Raw genomic sequence first — 22,500 nt, 5'->3', positions numbered from 1 at the left:
AAACGTGGAATAAAAGAGCAAATAGGTGAAATGCAACGAGAAAAAAAGTTGCATTGTTGACTCTAAAAACACAATTTTTTAAAATAATTTTTCCCCAAAAATAATAATGAGTCAAAATCAATGTTGCTATGAATTATTGACTGATTTAAGGACAAAAAGGACATAAATACAACAAACCAAAAAAACACGAAAAATATGACAATTATTTAAAAAAATACATACAAATTATATACTAATACTAATTATATTAATTATTATATTGATTGTTATTATAAATATACTAAACTAATTACACTATATATTATCTGAAGCTGATATAGAGATTTAAGTGTTGAATGTAAAAAAAAAAAAAAATTACAAAAAAAAAGCATGACCATTTTATGAGTGGGGCACTTTTGGATCCCCAAAAATGTTAGTAGAATTAAAAAACACATGTCTTTGCTAAAAAAAATTAAAAAATAAATTCAAATCAATTTTGCTATGAATTATTGACCTATTTAGGGATCAAATTACTTCACATCCAATATTCCACTTTGAAAATCTTTTAGGGAAAAATATTGTACATTTTGTATTTTTGTCCCAAAAAATTGGGTGACTTTATTTTTAACCTTTTTTAAGACTGAAACCCTTCTGGGTCCCTAGGACCGAAGTTGAGCGAGCCCCAAAGGTTAAAAAAAAAAAAAAAGTGTATATTGTATTTAGGGATGTCCGATAATGGCTTTTTGCCGATATTGTCCAACTCTTTAATTACCGATACCGATATCAACCGATACCGACATCAACCGATATATACAGTCGTGGAATTAACACATTATTATGCCTAATTTGGACAACCAGGTATGGTGAAGATAAGGTACTTTTTAAAAAAAATGAATCAAATAAAATAAGATAAATAAATTAAAAACATTTTCTTGAATAAAAAAGAAAGTAAAACAATATAAAAACAGTTACATAGAAACTAGTAATTAATGAAAATTTGTAAAATTAACTGTTAAAGGTTAGTATTATTAGTGGACCAGCAGCACGCACAATCATGTGTGCTTACGGACTGTATCCCTTGCAGACTGTATTGATATATATTGATATATAATGTAGGAAGCAGAATATTAATAACAGAAAGAAACAACCCTTTTGTGTGAATGAGTGTAAATGAGTGTAAATGGGGGAGGGAGGTTTTTTGGGTTGGTGCACTAATTGTAAGTGTATCTTGTGTTTTTTATGTGGATTTTATAAAATAAAAAAATAAAAAAATTAAAAAAAAACACGATACTGATAATAAAAAACCGATACCGATAATTTCCGATATTACATTTTAACGCATTTATCGGCCGATAATATCGGCAGACCGATATTATCGGACATCTCTAATTGTATTGGTTTTGAAAATGGAGAAAATATCAAAATGGCCCCCCCGCGTGCTTTGATTTTTCAGTGTGTGGCCCTCAGTGGAAAAAGTTTGGACACCCCCTGTCTTAATGGAAAGGCAACAAGGCGAGCGCTTGTTACTCTCGGGGTCTCCTAGCCGCTCAGGCAAAATCATATTGTCTGAAAATGCATTTTTCCATGGATAACATGACATCATCGCGTCAAGTGCGTGCTCTTTCAGTCAATTAGTGTTTAAATAGTCAGTTTACTGTACTGTGCCAACTGTACTACTATATGAGTATGTATTTCTGTTGTTTCATTGAAAATAAAACAGCAAAGTCTCCTCCTGGCTATACGGGAACGCATATTGCCCGTCCCATTAAAAGGGGTGGGGGTGTTGCACTAATATACAACAAAAACTTTAGCCTTACCTCGGACCTAAATAATAAATATAACTTGTTTGAGGTGCTTACTATGAGGTTTGTCTCACCGCTGCCTCTGCACCTGGCTGTCATCTACCGCCCCCCGGGGCCCTATTCGGACTTTATCAATGAATTTTCAGAGTTCGTTGCTGATCTAGTGACGCACGCCGACAATATAATCATAATGGGAGACTTTAACATCCATATGAATACCCCATCGGACCCTCCATGCGTGGAGGGTTACACAAATAATAAATGAACCCACGCATCGCAACGGTAATACGATAGATCTAGTGCTTGTCAGGGGTGTCACCACCTCCAAAGTTACGATACTCCCGTACACTAAAGTAATGTCCGATCATTACCTTATAAAATTCGAAGTTCTGACTCATTGTCAACAAACTAATAATAATAATAATAACTGCTATAGCAGCCGCAACATTAATGCTGCCACAACGACGACTCTTACTGACCTACTGCCTTCAGTAATGGCACCATTCCCAAATTATGTGGGCTCTATTGATAACCTCACTAACAACTTTAACGACGCCCTGCGCGACACCATTGATAGTGTAGCACCGCTAAAGCTAAAAAGGGCCCCTAAAAGGCGCACCCCATGGTTTACAGAAGAAACTAAAGCCCAGAAATTATCATGTAGAAAGCTGGAACGCAAATGGCGTGCGACTTTCGGTCTCCCCTAGAAGGGGTGGGGGGGGGGGGGGTTACCCACATATGCGGTCCTCTCCAAGGTTTCTCATAGTCATTCACATTGACGTCCCACTGGGGTGAGTTTTTCCTTGCCCGTATGTGGGCTCTGTACCGAGGATGTGGTTGTGGCTTGTACAGCCCTTTGAGACACTTGTGATTTAGGGCTATATAAATAAACATTGATTGATTGATTGATTGATTGATTGATTGATTGATTGAAAGTCCATTTGGCTGTCATCTGTTTTAATTATGAGACATATTTGTGTCAAAATCATATTTTTTTTAATGCTTGAAGTTAGAAATGATGACTTTAAAAAAGTACTTTTCTACTTGTGAGTGTTGATGACACAACAGTTGATATTCTAGTTTCAAGCATGTTTTACTCAATATAGCTCATCAAATCTCAGCAACGAGCTATAATATCTTACTGAGATCTTTAGGACCACTTAAAACAAGTAAAACACTCTAACATAAAATGGGGTGTCCAAACTTTTTCCACTAAGGGCCACACACTGAAAAATCAAAGCAAGCGGGGGCCATTTTGATATTTTCTCCATTTTCAAAACCAATACAATATATGTATAACAAATATACATTTAGGCTTGATACCAAAGGGTTTAGGTTAAAAATTTTTTTAAAAATGTCATTATTTAGTATTATTATTATTATTATTATTATTATTCAAAGTTTAAATATCTAGATCAACATTAGGTATATCTGTCAATATAACGTTTTTGGGGTTTTTTTTAGATTTAAATTGTATGCCCTTTTTGTCAAAGAAAACCCATTTTTTTATGGAAAAAAAACACAAAATATGAAATATTTTCCCCCAATAAAATTGTAAAGTTTTTAATTTAATTTAATTTAATTTAATTTAATTTAATTTAATTTAATTTATTTATTTATTTATTTAAAGTGGAACATTCCAGATTATAAAATAATTGGAGCTCATAACAACGTTGATTTTAATTTATTATTATTTTTTGAGCAATGACACTTAAAAAAAAATAAAAATAAAAATAAAAAAAGTCCCACTAAAATTATTGGGGGATCCAAAAGGGTCCTGCTCAGTAAAGTGTTAAAAAACAAATCGTATATTTTTTTTTTAAACTGTTAACACAATAGTCTCGAGATCAACTTCAGATCAATTACAACTTGCATTGTTGTTTATTATGTTCCTTGTTGGGTCATTTTAGGCCCTTCTTTAAAAAAACCCCACAAAAAACAGTTTTTTATATGGCAAACACAAAATATGCAACATTTTCCCCCAAAAAATATCTCAAAGTGGAATATTTAATGTGACCTAATTGGAGCCTTGAATAGGTCAATAATTCATAATAACATTGTTTTTGATTCATTATTATTAGGAATGTCCGATAATATCGGCCTGCCGATATTATCGGCCGATAAATGCGTTAAAATGTAATATTGGAAATTATCGGTATCAGGTTTTTTATTGTCTGTATCGGTTTTTTTGTTTTTGTTTTTTTGTTTTTTTATTAAATCAACATAAAAAACACAAGATACACTTACAATTAGTGCACCAACCCAAAAAACCTCCCTCCCCCCATTTCTTTCTGTTATTAATATTCTGCTTCCTACATTATATATCAATATATATCAATACAGTCTGCAAGGGATACAGTCCGTAAGCACACATGATTGTGCGTGCTGCTGCTCCACTAATAGTACTAACCTTTAACAGTATATTTTACTCATTTTCATTCATTACTAGTTTCTATGTAACTGTTTTTATATTGTTTTACTTTCTTTTTTATTCAAGAAAATGTTTTTAATTTAGTTATCTTATTTTATTATTATTTTTAAAAAAGTACCTTATCTTCACCATACATGGTTGTCCAAATTAGGCATAATAATGTGTTAATTCCACGACTGCACATATCGGTTGATATCGGTATCGGCAATTAAAGAGTTGGACAATATCGGAATATCGGATATCGGCAAAAAGCCATTATCGGACATCCCTAATTATTATGTTTTAAAGAAAGAGACAGCCTGCATGGCAGCTTTGTCTTATTAGAGTCAACATAGCAACATTTTATTGTCACCTGTTTATTACTCTTTTATACTACTTTTTATGTTTTTTAATCGTATTTTTAGAATGTGCCGTGGGGCCGTTAAAAAATTACCTGCGGGCCGCAAATGGCCCCCGGGTGCCGCACTTTGGACATCTCTGGCTTAGTGAGAAGAATGATCTTATCAGACAGAAAATAAGCAACTATCAGCCTTATTTGACATATTTCATCTTACTTAGATTTCCCTTTTTGCAGTGTACAACACTAACACAGTATATAGATCAGGGGTCACCAACGCGGTGCCCGCGGGCACCAGGTAGCCCGTAAGGACCAGATGAGTAGCCCGCCGGCCTGTTCTAAAAATAGCTCAAATAGCAGCACTTACCAGTGAGCTGCATCTATTTTTTTTAAATTGTATTTATTTACTAGCAAGCTGGTCTCACTTTGCCTGACATTTTTCATTCTAAGAGAGACAAAACTCAAATAGAATTTGAAAATCCAAGAAAATATTTGAAAGACTTGATCTTCACTTGTTTAAATAAATTCATTCATTTTTGTACTTTGCTTCTTATAACTTTCAGAAAGACAATTTTAGAGAAAAAATACAACCTTAAAAATGATTTTAGGATTTTTAAGCACATATACCTTTTTACCTTTTAAATTCCTTCCTCTTCTTTCCTGAAAATTTAAATCAATGTTCAAGTACATTTATTTTTTTTATTGTAAAGAATAATAAATACATTTTAGTTTAATTCTTCATTTTAGCTTCATTTTTTTCGACGAAGAAAATTTGTGAAATATTTCTTCAAACTTATTATGATTAAAATTCAAAAAAAATATTCTGGCAAATCTAGAAAATCTGTAGAATCAAATTTAAATCTTATTTCAAAGTCTTTTTGAATTTCTTTTAAAATTTTTGTTCGGGAAAATCTAGAAGAAATAATGATTTGTCTTTGTTAGAAATATAGCTTGGTCCAATTTGTTATATATTCTAACAAAGTGTAGATTGGATTTTAACCTATTTAAAACATGTCATCAAAATTCTAAAATTAATCTTAATCAGGAAAAATTACTAATGATGTTCCATAAATTAATTTTTTTACATTTTTTCAAAAAGATTCGAATTAGCTCGTTTTTCTCTTCTTTTTTTCGGTTGAATTTTGAATTTTAAAGAGTCGAAATTGAAGATAAACTATGTTTCAAAATTTAATTGTCATTTTTTTTCGTGTTTTCTCCTCTTTTAAACCGTTCAATTAAGAGTAAACATCATTAATTATTAATAATAACATAGAGTTAAAGGTAAATTGAGCAAATTGGCTATTTCTGGCCATTTATTTAAGTGTGTATCAAACTGGTAGCCCTTCGCATTAATCACTACCCAAGAAGTAGCTCTTGCTTTCAAAAAGGTTGGTGACCCCTGACTTAGAGCTTATTTAGTCATGCAAATAATACTGAATTGTAGTTGAGGTGTTACAGGAAAGGCGCTTATGCGGATGTTTTCAATGATTATTCCCAGTTCACGAGTAGAGTTGAGCAAAGGAACAAAAAGAGCACGCATGAATGAAGTCTTCGTCCTTTCAGTGACACTTAATCCCCTTAGAAAAGGTTTCGAACCGCGTTTGGAAACGTTAAATGTCGACTGGGTCCTCGGTGAATGTGCCAGAACATCCACGGCGTTAACATTCCAACACACACACACACACACACACACACACACACACACACACACACACACACACACACACACACACACACACACACACACACACACACACACACACACACACACAAATACACTCACCACAAACGGGCATCCACCCGGCCGGCACTACTTTACTCACTGCTGCTCCACATTGACGCTTACACTTTAGTCTGAGTGGAACACAATGATGTGAAAGGGGAGGGCTCTCTCTCTCTCTCTCTCTCTCTCTCTCTCTCTCTCTCTGTGTGTGTGTGTGGGTGTGTGTGTGTGTGTGTGTGTGTGTTCTTGTATTTCTACCCTTCTTGAGACATCAAGAAGGAAAAGTACCATCCATATGAGGAGCTGTGAACAAGTTAGGACCGCTGCATCTAATAGAGAGCCAAATACTAGAGTCCGTGAACATTGCTCCAAAGTCAGGATTTTTGTTTGTTGATTAAATGTGCATACCAAAGTAGACACTGCAAAGGAAAAGTACCGTCCATATGAGGACCGGTGAACAAGTTAGGACCGAAATCATGGTCCCAATACGGAAAACTAATAGAGAGGCAAATACTAGAGTCCGTGAACATTGCTCCAAAGTCAGGATTTTTTGGGTTGATTTAATGTGCTTACAAAAGTAAACACTGCAAAGGAAAAGTAGCGTCCATATGAGGACCGGTAAACAAGTTAGGACCGAAATCATGGTCCCAATACGGAAAACCGCTGCATCTAATAGAGAGGCAAATACTAGAGTCCGTGAACATTGCTCCAAAGTCAGGATTTTTGTTGGTTGATTAAATGTGCATACCAAAGTAAACACTGCAAAGGAAAAGTACCGTCCATATGAGGACCGGTGAACAAGTTAGGACCGAAATCATGGTCCCAATACGGAAAACTAATAGAGAGGCAAATACTAGAGTCCGTGAACATTGCTCCAAAGTCAGGATTTTTTTGGTTGATTTAATGTGCTTACAAAAGTAAACACTGCAAAGGAAAAGTAGCGTCCATATGAGGACCGGTGAACAAGTTAGGACCGAAATCATGGTCCCAATACAAAAAACTAATAGAGAGGCAAATACTAGAGTCCGTGAACATTGCTCCAAAGTCAGGATTTTTTTGGTTGATTTAATGTGCTTACAAAAGTAAACACTGCAAAGGAAAAGTAGCGTCCATATGAGGACCGGTGAACAAGTTAGGACCGAAATCATGGTCCCAATACGGAAAACTAATAGAGAGGCAAATACTAGAGTCCGTGAACATTGCTCCAAAGTCAGGATTTTTGTTTGTTGATTAAATGTGCATACCAAAGTAAACACTGCAAAGGAAAAGTACCGTCCATATGAGGACCGGTGAACAAGTTAGGACCGAAATCATGGTCCCAATACGGAAAACTAATAGAGAGCCAAATACTAGAGTCCGTGAACATTGCTCCAAAGTCAGGATTTTTTTGGTTGATTTAATGTGCTTACAAAAGTAAACACTGCAAAGGAAAAGTAGCGTCCATATGAGGACCGGTGAACAAGTTAGGACCGAAATCATGGTCCCAAAACGGAAAACCGCTGCATCTAATAGAGAGCCAAATACTAGAGTCCGTGAACATTGCTCCAAAGTCAGGATTTTTGTTGTTGATTTAATGTGCATACCAAAGTAAACACTGCAAAGGAAAAGTAGCCTCCATATGAGGACCGGTGAACAAGTTAGGACCGAAATCATGGTCCCAATACGGAAAACTAATAGAGAGGCAAATACTAGAGTCCGTGAACATTGCTCCAAAGTCAGGATTTTTTTGGTTGATTTAATGTGCATACAAAAGTAAACACTGCAAAGGAAAAGTACCGTCCATATGAGGACCGGTAAACAAGTTAGGACCGAAATCATGGTCCCAATACGGAAAAATAATAGAGAGGCAAATACTAGAGTCTGTGAACATTGCTCCAAAGTCAGGATTTTTATTTGTTGATTAAATGTGCATACCAAAGTAAACACTGCAAAGGAAAAGTAGCGTCCATATGAGGACCGGTGAACAAGTTAGGACCGAAATCATGGTCCCAATACGGAAAACTAATAGAGAGGCAAATACTAGAGTCCGTGAACATTGCTCCAAAGTCAGGATGTTTTTGGTTGATTTAATGTGCTTACTAAAGTAAACACTGCAAAGGAAAATTACCGTCCATATGAGGACCGGTGAACAAGTTAGGACCGAAATCATGGTCCCAATACGGAAAACCGTTGCATCTAATAGAGAGCCAAATACTAGAGTCCGTGAACATTGCTCCAAAGTCAGGATTTTTTTGGTTGATTTAATGTGCATACAAAAGTAAACACTGCAAAGGAAAAGTAGCCTCCATATGAGGACCGGTGAACAAGTTAGGACCGAAATCATGGTCCCAATACGGAAAACCGCTGCATCTATTAGAGAGGCAAATACTAGAGTCCGTGAACATTGCTCCAAAGTCAGGATTTTTTTGGTTGATTTAATGTGCATACAAAAGTAAACACTGCAAAGGGAAAGTAGCGTCCATATGAGGACCGGTGAACAAGTTAGGACCGAAATCATGGTCCCAATACGGAAAACCGTTGTATCTAATAGAGAGGCAAATACTAGAGTCCGTGAACATTGTTCCAAAGTCAGGATTTTTGTTGTTGATTTAATGTGCATACCAAAGTAAACACTGCAAAGGAAAAGTAGCCTCCATATGAGGACCGGTGAACAAGTTAGGACCGAAATCATGGTCCCAATACGGAAAACTGTTGCATCTAATAGAGAGTCAAATACTAGAGTCCATGAACATTGCTCCAAAGTCAGGATTTTTGTTTGTTGATTAAATGTGCATACAAAAGTAAACACTGCAAAGGAAAAGTAGCCTCCATATGAGGACCGGTGAACAAGTTAGAACCGAAATCATGGTCCCAATACGGAAAACCGTTGCATCTAATAGAGAGCCAAATACTAGAGTCCGTGAACATTGCTCCAAAGTCAGGATTTTTTTGGTTGATTTAATGTGCATACAAAAGTAAACACTGCAAAGGAAAAGTAGCGTCCATATGAGGACCGGTGAACAAGTTAGGACCGAAATCATGGTCCCAATACGCAAAACTCTTGCATCTAATAGAGAGCCAAATACTAGAGTCCGTGAACATTGCTCCAAAGTCAGGATTTTTGTTCTTGATTTAATGTGCATACCAAAGTAAATACTGCAAAGGAAAAGTAGCCTCCATATGAGGACCGGTGAACAAGTTAGGACCGAAATCATGGTCCCAATACGGAAAACTAATAGAGAGGCAAATACTAGAGTCCGTGAACATTGCTCCAAAGTCAGGATTTTTGTTTGTTGATTAAATGTGCATACCAAAGTAAACACTGCAAAGGAAAAGTACCGTCCATATGAGGACCGGTGAACAAGTTAGGACCGAAATCATGGTCCCAATACGGAAAACTAATAGAGAGGCAAATACTGCCAGCCCTCATCTGCTCATCAACACCCGTGCTCACCTGCGTTCCAGCGATCGGCAGAAGGACGAAGGACTTCACCCGATGCGTTTGGCGGCCCGGAGACGTAGGAAGTCAAGGTGAGGTCGGCGGCTAGCGCGGCTAGCGCGGCTAGCGCTCCAACAAAGTCCTCCTGGTTGTGTTGCTGTAGTCCGCTGCTAATACACTGATCCCACCTACAACTGTCTTCTTTGCAGCCTTCATTGTTCATTAAACAAATTGCAAAAGATGTCCATAATACTGTGGAATTATGAAATGAAAACAGAGCTTTTTGTATAGGATTCTACGGGGTACCATAACTTCCGTTACTCTGCCTTCGTCACGTGCATACGTCATCATACCGCGACGTTTCAGCCGGATATTTCCCGGGAAGTTTTAAATGTCACTTTATAAGTTAACCCGGCCGTATTGGCATGTGTTGCAATGTTAAGATTTCATCATTGATATATAAACTATCAGACTGCGTGGTCGCTAGTAGTGGCTTTCAGTAGGCCTTTAAGAGGTAGGCATTTTTCGGAGGTCCCCAGAAGGTGATAAATACAAGAATGTGTGTGAGCACATAGGAGGACACAGGGTGGGGCCCTCCAGCTGCGGCCCCGCACAAACATGCCTGACTCACAAGTTGGAATAAACCGCATCCCCACTTGTTGCAGAGGAGCATGTCGGCAGTGTGTGTGTGTGTGTGTGTGTGTGTGTGTGTGTGTGTGTGTGTGTGTGTGTGTGTGTGTGTGTGTGTGTGTGTGTGTGTGTGTGTGTGTGTGTGTGTGTGTGTGTGTGTGTGTGTGTGTGTGTGGTCGGGGCAGAAGTTAGGACTCGCTCTGCTGATGTAAAAATGTTCTCAAAACGAGTGCGACAGGAAGCCAACGTTGTAAAAGTTAAGTAAAACAAAGCGTCAGAAAAAAACCGGGAAGCAGAATTTGGCAACGGTTTGGATGACAATGACTGGAAATCTGCAGGGATACAAATAAATTGTTCAACGCTTAGTCTGATACAGTTTAAGGATGTCCGTCGCAACTGTTAGACCAGGGGTCACCAACGCGGTGCCCGCGGGCACCAGGTAGCCCGTAAGGACCAGATGAGTAGCCCGCTGGCCTGTTCTAAAAATAGCTCAAATAGCAGCACTTACCAGTGAGCTGCCTCTATTTTTTTAAATTGTATTTATTTACTAGCAAGCTGGTCTCGCTTTGCCCGACATTTTTAATTCTAAGAGAGACAAAACTCAAATAGAATTTGAAAATCCAAGAAAATATTTGAAAGACTTGGTCTTCTTTTGTTTAAATAAATTCATTCATTTTTTTACTTTGCTTCTTATAACTTTCAGAAAGACAATTTTAGAGAAAAAATACAACCTTTAAAATGATTTTAGGATTTTTAAACACATATACCTTTTTACCTTTTAAATTCCTTCCTCTTCTTTCCTGACCATTTAAATCAATGTTCAAGTAAATGTATTTTTTTTATTGTAAAGAATAATAAATAAAATTTAATTAGATTTTTCATTGTAGCTTCTGTTTTTTCGACAAAGAATATTTGTGAAATATTTCTTCAAGCTTATTATGATTAAAATTCAAAAAAATTATTCTGGCAAATCTAGAAAATCTGTAGAATCAAATTTAAATCTTATTTCAAAGTCTTTTGAATTTCTTTGAAAATTTTTGTTCTGGAAAATCTAGAAGAAATAATCATTTGTCTTTGTTAGAAATATAGCTTGGTCCAATTTGTTATATATTCTAACAAAGTGCAGATTGGATTTTAACATATTTAAAACATGTCATCAAAATTCTAAAATTAATCTTAATCAGGAAAAATTACTAATGATGTTCCATAAATTATTTTTTAAATTTTTTCAAAAAGATTCGAATTAGCTCGTTTTTCTCTTCTTTTTTTCGGTTGAATTTTGAATTTTAAAGAGTCGAAATTGAAGATAAACTATGTTTCAAAATTTAATTGTCATTTTTTTCGTGTTTTCTCCTCTTTTAAACCGTTCAATTAAGTGTAAATATCATTAATTATTAATAATAACATAGAGTTAAAGGTAAATTGAGCAAATTGGCTATTTCTGGCCATTTATTGAAGTGTGTATCAAACTGGTAGCCCTTCGCATTAATCACTACCCAAGAAGTAGCTCTTGCTTTCAAAAAGGTTGGTGACCCCTGTGTTAGACTAACTCTAAACTTGTACACTAATATCGCAGACACATGTAATCAGTTGACTCCGGCAAGTATTAAAAGACGTGTTCTGGTCCTGTTCCTGTCCTAAAGTCTTCTGGATTCATACTTTCAAACATCTTGCAGATGCACTACATTTTGAATTGACGCCGTGTGCAGAATTGAAGTGAATTGTATTTATATAGCGCTTTTCTCTAGTGACTCAAAGCGCCTTACACAGTGAAAGCCAATATCTAAGTTCCATTTAAAGCAGTGTGGGTGGCACTGGGAGCAGGTGGGTAAAGTGTCTTGCTCAAGGACACAACGGCAGTGACTAGGATGGCGGGATAGGGATGGGCTCGAACCTGGAACCCTCAAGTTGCTGGCACAGCCGCTCTACCAACCGAGCTATACCGCCCCCGAATGGACTATTTGGGGATTACACCACATCTTGTGTTTTATGTGGCGTTGTCTTATTTTCGGAGGTCTCAAGAAGTTAACAAACACAATAAAGTGTGTGTGTGTGTGTGTGTGTGTGTGTGTGTGTGTGTGTGTGTGTGTGTGTGTGTGTGTGTGTGTGTGTGTGTGTGTGTGTGTGTGTGTGTGTGTGTGTGTGTGTGTGTGTGTGTGTGTGTGTGTGTGTGTGTGTGTGTGTGTGTGTGTGTGTGTGTGTGTTCCTTTTGGAATTCCACCAAACTATCCAAAAATTAAGCAGACTTTTAGGGATAGAATGGCCTTTGCATGTTTACCAGCTCCTAGGAGGATTTTCTTGTAGTGGAAATCACAGTTTTTAAAAAAAAATTTTTTTTTTTTTAATTTTTGTATTATTTTTATTTTTTTAATTTTTGTATTTTTTATATATATATTTTTTTTGGGGTGGGGGGGACGTGTCTGTTTCTCAGTACCTGTATTATGATTTTCCTATCATATGAATTAATAAATAAATAAATATGTTGAAATATTTGCAGTGAATGAATGTCCTTTTTTTTGGTAAGCGTCGTAGTAAATCACAGTTTTTAAAAAAAAATATATATTTTTTAAATTTTTGTATTATTTTTATTTTTTTAATTTTTGTATTTTTTTTATATTTTTTTTTTTTGGGGTGGGGGGGACGTGTCTGTTTCTCAGCACCTGTATTATGATTTTCCTATCAAATGAATTAATAAATAAAAAAAATATGTTGAAATATTTGCAGTGAATGAATGTCCTTTTTTTTTGTAAGCGTCGTAGTAAATCACAGTTTTCAAAAATATATATATTTTTTTTAATTTTTGTATTCTTTTTATTTTTTTAATTTTTGTATTTTTTTTAAATATTTTTTTTTTGGGGTGGGGGGGACGTGTCGGTTTCTCAGTACCTGTATTATGATTTTCCTATCAAATGAATTAATAAATAAAAAAATATGTTGAAATATTTGCAGTGAATGAATGTCCTTTTTTTTGTAAGAGTCGTAGTAAATCACAGTTTTTAAAAAAATATATATATTTTTTAAATTTTTGTATTATTTTTATTTTTTTAATTTTTGTATTTTTTTTATATATTTTTTTTTTGGGGTGGGGGGGACGTGTCTGTTTCTCAGTACCTGTATTATGATTTTCCTATCAAATGAATTAATAAATAAAAAAATATGTTGAAATATTTGCAGTGAATGAATGTCCTTTTTTTTGGTAAGCGTCGTAGTAAATCACAGTTTTTAAAAATATATATATATTTTTTTAATTTTTGCATTATTTTTATTTTTTTAATTTTTTTATTTTTTATATATATATTTTTTTTGGGGTGGGGGCGACATGTCGGTTCCTCTGTACCTGTATTATGATTTTCCTATCAAATGAATGAATAAATAAAAAAATATGTTGAAATATTTGCAGTGAATGAATGTCCTTTTTTTTGGTAAGCGTCGTAGTAAATCACAGTTTTTAAAAATAGATATATTTTTTTTAAATTTTTGTATTATTTTAATTTTTTTAATTTTTGTATTTTTTTAATATATATTTTTTTGGGGTGGGGGGGACGTGTCTGTTTCTCAGTACCTGTATTATGATTTTCCTATCAAATGAATTAATAAATAAAAAAATATGTTGAAATATTTGCAGTGAATGAATGTCCTTTTTTTTGGTAAGCGTCGTAGTAAATCACAGTTTTTAAAAATATATATATATTTTTTAAATTTTTGTATTATTTGTATTTTTTTAATTTTTGTATTTTTTATATATATATTTTTTTTGGGGTGGGGGGGGACGTGTCTGTTTTTCAGTACCTGTATTATGATTTTCCTATCAAATGAATTAATAAATAAAAAAATATGTTGAAATATTTGCAGTGAATGAATGTCCTTTTTTTTTGTAAGAGTCGTAGTAAATCACAGTTTTTTAAAAATATATATATATATATATATATATGGGGCGGTATAGCTCGGTTGGTAGAGCGGCCGTGCCAGCAACTTGAGGGTTGCAGGTTCGATCCCCGCTTCCGCCATCCTAGTCACTGCCGTTGTGTCCTTGGGCAAGACACTTTACCCACCTGCTCCCAGTGCCACCCACACTGGTTTGAATGTAACTTAGATATTGGGTTTCACTATGTAAAGCGCTTTGAGTCACTTGAGAAAAAGCGCTATATAAATGTAATTCACTTCACTTCACTATATTTTTTTAATTTTTGTATTATTTTAATTTTTTTAATTTTTGTATTTTTTTTATATATATATTTTTTGGGGTGGGGGGGACGTGTCTGTTTCTCAGTACCTGTATTATGATTTTCCTATCAAATGAATTAATAAATAAAAAAATATGTTGAAATATTTGCAGTGAAGGAATGTCCTTTTTTTTGGTAAGCGTCGTAGTAAATCACAGTTTTTAAAAATATATATATATTTTTTTAATTTTTGTATTATTTAAATTTTTTTAATTTTTGTATTTTTTTTATATATTTTTTTTGGGGGGTGGGGGGGACGTGTCTGTTTCTCAGTACCTGTATTATGATTTTCCTATCAAATGAATTAATAAATAAAAAAATATGTTGAAATATTTGCAGTGAATGAATGTCCTTTTTTTTGGTAAGCGTTGTAGTAAATCACAGTTTTTAAAAATATATATATATTTTTTAAAATTTTGTATTGTTTTTATTTTTGTATTTTTTATATGTATATTTTTTTTGGGGTGGGGGGGAGTGTCTGTTTCTCAGTACCTGTATTATGATTTTCCTATCAAATGAATTAATAAATAAAAAAATATGTTGAAATATTTGCAGTGAATGAATGTCCTTTTTTTTTGTAAGCGTCGTAGTAAATCACAGTTTTTAAAAATATATATATATTTTTTAAATTTTTGTATTATTTTTATTTTTTTAATTTTTGTATTTTTTATATATATATATTTTTTGGGGTGGGGGGGACGTGTCTGTTTCTCAGTACCTGTATTATGATTTTCCTATCAAATGAATTAATAAATAAAAAAATATGTTGAAATATTTGCAGTGAATGAATGTCATTTTTTTTGGTAAGCGTCGTAGTAAATCACAGTTTTTAAAAAAAATATATATATATATTTTTTTAATTTTTGTATTATTTTTATTTTTTTAATTTTTGTATTTTTTTTATATATATTTTTTTGGGGTGGGGGGGACGTGTCGGTTTCTCAGTACCTGTATTATGATTTTCCTATCAAATGAATTAATAAATAAAAAAATATGTTGAAATATTTGCAGTGAATGAATGTCCTTTTTTTGTAAGAGTCGTAGTAAATCACAGTTTTTAAAAATATATATATATTTTTTTAATTTTTGTATTATTTGTATTTTTTTAATTTTTGTATTTTTTTTATATATATTTTTTTTGGGGTGGGGGGGACGTGTCTGTTTCTCAGTACCTGTATTATGATTTTCCTATCAAATGAATTAATAAATAAAAAAATATGTTGAAATATTTGCAGTGAATGAATGTCCTTTTTTTTGGTAAGCGTTGTAGTAAATCACAGTTTTTAAAAATATATATATATTTTTTAAAATTTTGTATTGTTTTTATTTTTGTATTTTTTATATGTATATTTTTTTTGGGGTGGGGGGGAGTGTCTGTTTCTCAGTACCTGTATTATGATTTTCCTATCAAATGAATTAATAAATAAAAAAATATGTTGAAATATTTGCAGTGAATGAATGTCCTTTTTTTTTGTAAGCGTCGTAGTAAATCACAGTTTTTAAAAATATATATATATTTTTTAAATTTTTGTATTATTTTTATTTTTTTAATTTTTGTATTTTTTATATATATATATTTTTTGGGGTGGGGGGGACGTGTCTGTTTCTCAGTACCTGTATTATGATTTTCCTATCAAATGAATTAATAAATAAAAAAATATGTTGAAATATTTGCAGTGAATGAATGTCATTTTTTTTGGTAAGCGTCGTAGTAAATCACAGTTTTTAAAAAAAAAAATATATATATTTTTTTAATTTTTGTATTATTTTTATTTTTTTAATTTTTGTATTTTTTTTATATATATTTTTTTGGGGTGGGGGGGACGTGTCGGTTTCTCAGTACCTGTATTATGATTTTCCTATCAAATGAATTAATAAATAAAAAAATATGTTGAAATATTTGCAGTGAATGAATGTCCTTTTTTTGTAAGAGTCGTAGTAAATCACAGTTTTTAAAAATATATATATATTTTTTTAATTTTTGTATTATTTGTATTTTTTTAATTTTTGTATTTTTTTTATATATATTTTTTTTGGGGTCGGGGGGACGTGTCTGTTTCTCAGTACCTGTATTATGATTTTCCTATCAAATGAATTAATAAATAAAAAAATATGTTGAAATATTTGCAGTGAATGAATGTCCTTTTTTTTTGGTAAGCGTCGTAGTTACTAAAAATAAGGCAGCACCTGTAAAAACAAACAGAGAGTCCACACATCCATGGTGCATGGTCTTACCTCCTCGGGGTGCACTTACCAGACATGTTTTCAATACATTCCTTCTACCTTTTAGAGTAGAGTTGCAACACCTTCCTGGAAACTGGTGCACAATTCATTTGCTACAATAGATCAGAGACTAGAATTAAATACCAAAATATATATATATATATATATATATATATATATATATATATATATATATATATATATATATATATATATATATATATATATATATATATATTTTGTGGTCAAGTAATCTTTAAATGCTTGTAAAAACAATAATATAATAACAATAATAACATTGATGCAGTGAAATAAATGCATGTTATTTTTAAAGCACTCTCCGTATCGATCTGTGTACTAAGTGTTGTGACCGGGTGAATCTCCCTGTTATATAACGTTTATGAATTTTATATTTGACCTTGTCTAAAAAAAAAAAACTTCAAGATACATATTTAAAACTGCACATTTTCCAAAGATGACATATGATACTTTTAGTGGTTTCATTTGCCATCTGGGAAGAGTTATAAAAGTGACTGTTGAGCATGTGTGATACAAGGAAGTGTTTGAAATGAGGATTTCAATCATGACAGTTCCATTAGAGTGTTTCTTAACCCTCGTCAATTATTTATGAGTGCCTTCCTATGCGGTATATTTGGTTAGTACTTCTATTTGTAATCAGCCTGACCTAAGCCTAAGGTGCATGTGTTAAATCCATTATCATCTTTGTGAGTAACTTATGCTTTCATATCATTTCGACAAGGTTGTAAACTGTAAGAAGGTTAATAGAATTATTGGAATATGAGCCACATCCAGGGTTGTCCCGATACTAATATTTTGGTACCGGTACCAAAATGCATTTCGATACTTTTCTAAATTAAGGGGACCACAAAAAATTGCATTATATATATATATATATATATATATATATATATATATATATATATATATATATATATATATATATATATATATATATACATATATACATATATATATATATATATATATATACATGTATATGTATATATACATATATATTTATATATATATACATACATATGTATAAATATATGTATATATATTAGGGCTGCAAAAACTAATCGATTAAATCGATTAAAATCGATTATAAAAATAGTTGCCGATTAATTTAGTCATCGATTCGTTGGATCTATGCTATGCGCATGCGCAGAAGCTTTTTAAAAAAAAAAAAAAAAAAAAAATTTTTTTTTTTTTAAAAATAAACCTTTATTTATAAACTGCAACATGTACAAACAGCTGAGAAACAATAATCAAAATAAGTATGGTGCCAGTATGCTGTTTTTTTTCAATAAAATACTGGAAAGGATAGAAATGTAGTTTGTCTCTTTTATCCGATTATTAATCGATTAATCGAAGTAATAATCGACAGATTAATCGATTATCAAATTAATCGTTAGTTGCAGCCCTAAAATATATATATATATATATATGTATACATACATTTATATGTATATGTATATATACATATATATACATATTTATGTATATATACATATATATGTATATATACATATACACATATATATGTATATATACATATATGTATATATACATATATATACATACATATATACATATATGTTTATTTATATATATGTATACATATTCCTATATACATATATATGTACATATATGTCTTAATTAGATTATCCAAAAAAATAGCGCTCGATACCGCGGTAGAGCGTAATATGTATGTGTGGGAAAAATCACAAGACTATTTCATCTCTACAGGCCTGTTTCATGAGGGGTTTCCCTCAATCATCAGGAGATTTTTTTTTCTTTTTTCTCCTGATGATTGAGGGAAACCCCTCATGAAACAGGCCTGTAGAGATGAAATAGTCTTGTGATTTTTCCCACACATACATATATATATATATATATATATATATATATATATATATATATATATATATATATATATATATATATATATATATATATATATATATATATATATATATATATATATATATATATATATATATATATAAATATATATATGTACTTATATATACAGCATACATATATGTATATATATATACACATTATATATATAATATATATATATATATTATATATATATATATATATATATACAGCACATTACAGTTTGATTGACAAAGTGAAGACAAGAGTGTACCAGCAGGTGGCAGCAAACAGCCTCTTTGACTCCCGTCCTGGTGCTACAGCAAGTTCCCAGACACCAAGTGTGGAAGTGCATGCATGTCATCAGAGATCCACTAAGAAGTGCATGCATGTCATCAGAGATCCACTAAGAAGTGCATGCATGTCATCAGAGATCCACTAAGAAGAGCATGCATGTCATCAGAGATCCACTAAGAAGTGCATGCATGTCATCAGAGATCCACTATGAAGTGCATGCATGTCATCAGAGATCCACTAAGAAGTGCATGCATGTCATCAGAGATCCACTAAGAAGTGCATGCATGTCATCAGAGATCCACTAAGAAGAGCATGCATGTCATCAGAGATCCACTAAGAAGTGCATGCATGTCATCAGAGATCCACTAAGAAGTGCATGCATGTCATCAGAGATCCACTAAGAAGTGCATGCATGTCATCAGAGATCCACTAAGAAGTGCATGCATGTCATCAGAGATCCACTAAGAAGTGCATGCATGTCATCAGAGATCCACTAAGAAGAGCATGCATGTCATCAGAGATCCACTAAGAAGAGCATGCATGTCATCAGAGATCCACTAAGAAGAGCATGCATGTCATCAGAGATCCACTAAGAAGTGCATGCATGTCATCAGAGATCCACTAAGAAGAGCATGCATGTCATCAGAGATCCACTAAGAAGTGCATGCATGTCATCAGAGATCCACTAAGAAGAGCATGCATGTCATCAGAGATCCACTAAGAAGTGCATGCATGTCATCAGAGATCCACTAAGAAGTGCATGCATGTCATCAGAGATCCACTAAGAAGAGCATGCATGTCATCAGAGATCCACTAAGAAGTGCATGCATGTCATCAGAGATCCACTAAGAAGTGCATGCATGTCATCAGAGATCCACTAAGAAGTGCATGCATGTCATCAGAGATCCACTAAGAAGTGCATGCATGTCATCAGAGATCCACTAAGAGACACCAAGTGTGGAAGAGCATGCATGTCATCAGAGATCCACTAAGAAGTGCATGCATGTCATCAGAGATCCACTAAGAAGTGCATGCATGTCATCAGAGATCCACTAAGTGTGTCTTAGGTGATGACCCGTATCGCTCTAGCTGGATTAAGTGACCCCACGGTGTGATGGTGACCTCGGTCTTTAATCTTCATCATCAGCAGGAGTTAATAGCAGATGGAGAGGGGGCGGGGCTGAGGGCGGGGCTGAGGGCGGGGTCGCTCCACGCCTGGCGTACGCTGGCACTTCCTGCCAGGCAGGTTAGGTTTCCATCTGCTCATCACTTCAACACACAAGACCCTTCCTGGCTCCTTGTCTGGTCTCCCTATGGTGCCCACCTTCCACACCCTCCTCCCATCTGTGCTCACCACCTTCAAAGACTGCCTACCTTTACTCATCTTGTCTACCACTTATATTCATACAGTACCACAGTATTGCAGCTGGGCGATATCGCTGAAAACTGTATCACGATATACGGGTTTTATATATCGACTGATATCAAACATTTTATGGAAAATAAGGAGCATTTTATTTCAAATGTAACTTCCTCTGGTTATAATCCACTCAGCTATCAAGGCAGACAGGAAATGGTAACAATTTAAACAAAATTGTAAAATCACATTGAACACAATAAGATCTTAAAATGAAGTTACAAAAATAGGGAATATGTAAAAAAATTTTTAAAAAGTGTAAAAAAATAGTGCAAAATGTGAAAATATAAACATAGAGAAACCTGAGAAGAGCTACTTTCTGCAGGAAATAACGGCTGTGTAACATTATTTTGCCCTTTTATTGTAATTTAACTATGGAAAGGAATTTGTGCTATGCAGTAATTATTTAAAAATTATTAATATATCGGGCGATATTGATAATTATTGATATTTTTATGACATATGGAAAATAAGGAGCTTGATAAAAATACATATTTTATTTGAAATGTAACTTCCTCGGATTATAATCCCTTCAACTATCAAGGCAGAAAGGAAATGTCAACAATTTAAACAAAATTGTAAAATCACATTGAACACTTAACAATAAGCTCTTAAAATGAAGGTACAAAAATAGGGAAAATTTAAAAAAATATTAATAAAGTTTAAGAAAATAGTGTAAACATAGAGAAACCTGAGAAGAACTATTTTCTGCAGGTTTAGAGCCAGGAAATAACGGCTGTGTAACATTATTTTGCCCTGTTATTCTTATTTAACTATGGAAAGGAATTTGTGCTATGCAGTAATTATTTAAACATTATTATTATATCGGGCGATATTGATAATTATTTATATTTTTATGGCATATGGAAAATAAGGAGCTTGATAAAAAATATATTTTATTTCAAATGTAACTTCCTCGGATTATAAGCACTCAGCTATCAAGGCAGAAAGGAAATGTCAACAATGTAAACAACATTGTAAAATCACATTGAACACTTAACAATAAGCTCTTAAAATGAAGGTACAAAAATAGGGAAAAAAAAATAAAAAAATAAAATAAAGTTTAAGAAAATAGTGTAAACATAGAGAAACCCGAGCAGAGCTATTTTCTGCAGGTTTAGAGCCAGGAAGTTACAGCTGTGCTCTAAAGGGTGAGCATGGCTAAGGTGGTGTGGTATTACCGGGAGGGGTGTCATTTCAAGCATTTTGGAAATCTATACATGTTTGCTGGGAATGTGGAAATATACACGGAATAAATCGTAACAGGATAACATTTTGGGTTATTTGGTTCCAAAAAGCCATATGGACGAAGCCGATGAAGGTATCGCTTCAGAACCACTGCACATTAGGGTTGTCCCGGTACCAATATTTTGGTACTGCTACAAAAGTGTATTTCGATACTTTTCTAAATAAAGGGGACCACAAAAAATTTCATTATTGTCTTTATTTGAACAACAAATGTTAGTGTACATGAAACATATGTTTATTATTGTCATTTAGTCCTGAAATAAAATAGTCAACATACTAGACGATTAGAGATGTCTGATAATATCGGCCTGCCGATATTATCGGCCGATAAATGCGTTAAAATGTAATATCGGAAATTATCGGTATCGTTTTTTTTATTATCTGTATCGTTTTTTGTTTTGTTTTTTTATTAAATCAACATAAAAAACACAAGATACACTTACAATTAGTGCACCAACCCAAAAATCCTCCCTCCCCCCATTTCTTTCTGTTATCAATATTCTGCTTCCTACATTATATATCAATATATATCAATACAGTCTGCAAGGGATACAGTCCGTAAGCACACATGATTGTGCGTGCTGCTGCTCCACTAATAATACTAACCTTTAACACTTAATTTTACTCATTTTCATTCATTACTAGTTTCTATGTAACTGTTTTTATATTGTTTTACTTTCTTTTTTATTCAAGAAAATGTTTTTAATTTAGTTATCTTATTTTTTTTTATTTTTTTTAAAGTACCTTATCTTCACCATACCTGGTTGTCCAAATTAGGCATAATAATGTGTTAATTCCACGACTGCATATATCGGTTGATATCGGTATCGGTTGATATCGGTATCGGTAATTAAAGAGTTGGACAAT

The 22,500-nt window shown here is 33.3% G+C and overlaps 1 protein-coding gene across 4 annotated transcripts in view; it reads right to left on the bottom strand.

The window, feature by feature from the left end:
* The window catches only part of LOC133645858 (SAM and SH3 domain-containing protein 1-like), an 81,686-nt gene that overhangs the window by 30,591 nt on the left and 28,595 nt on the right, over window positions 1-22,500 (bottom strand). The window contains exon 1 of one of the 4 annotated variants that reach the window (XM_062040773.1): window positions 6,333-6,397. The exons of the other annotated variants lie outside the window; for them this stretch is intronic. The gene's annotated coding sequence lies outside the window, so the exon portion shown is untranslated. Of the gene's footprint in view, window positions 1-6,332; window positions 6,398-22,500 lie in introns of those variants that run through there. 4 annotated transcript variants of the gene reach the window in all.

This window comes from Entelurus aequoreus, linkage group LG03 (genome assembly GCF_033978785.1).
Source record: "Entelurus aequoreus isolate RoL-2023_Sb linkage group LG03, RoL_Eaeq_v1.1, whole genome shotgun sequence".
Taxonomy (NCBI): Eukaryota; Metazoa; Chordata; class Actinopteri; order Syngnathiformes; family Syngnathidae; genus Entelurus; species Entelurus aequoreus.
Note: the sequence above shows the minus strand (reverse complement) of the source record. Positions and strands in the feature narration are given on the sequence as shown.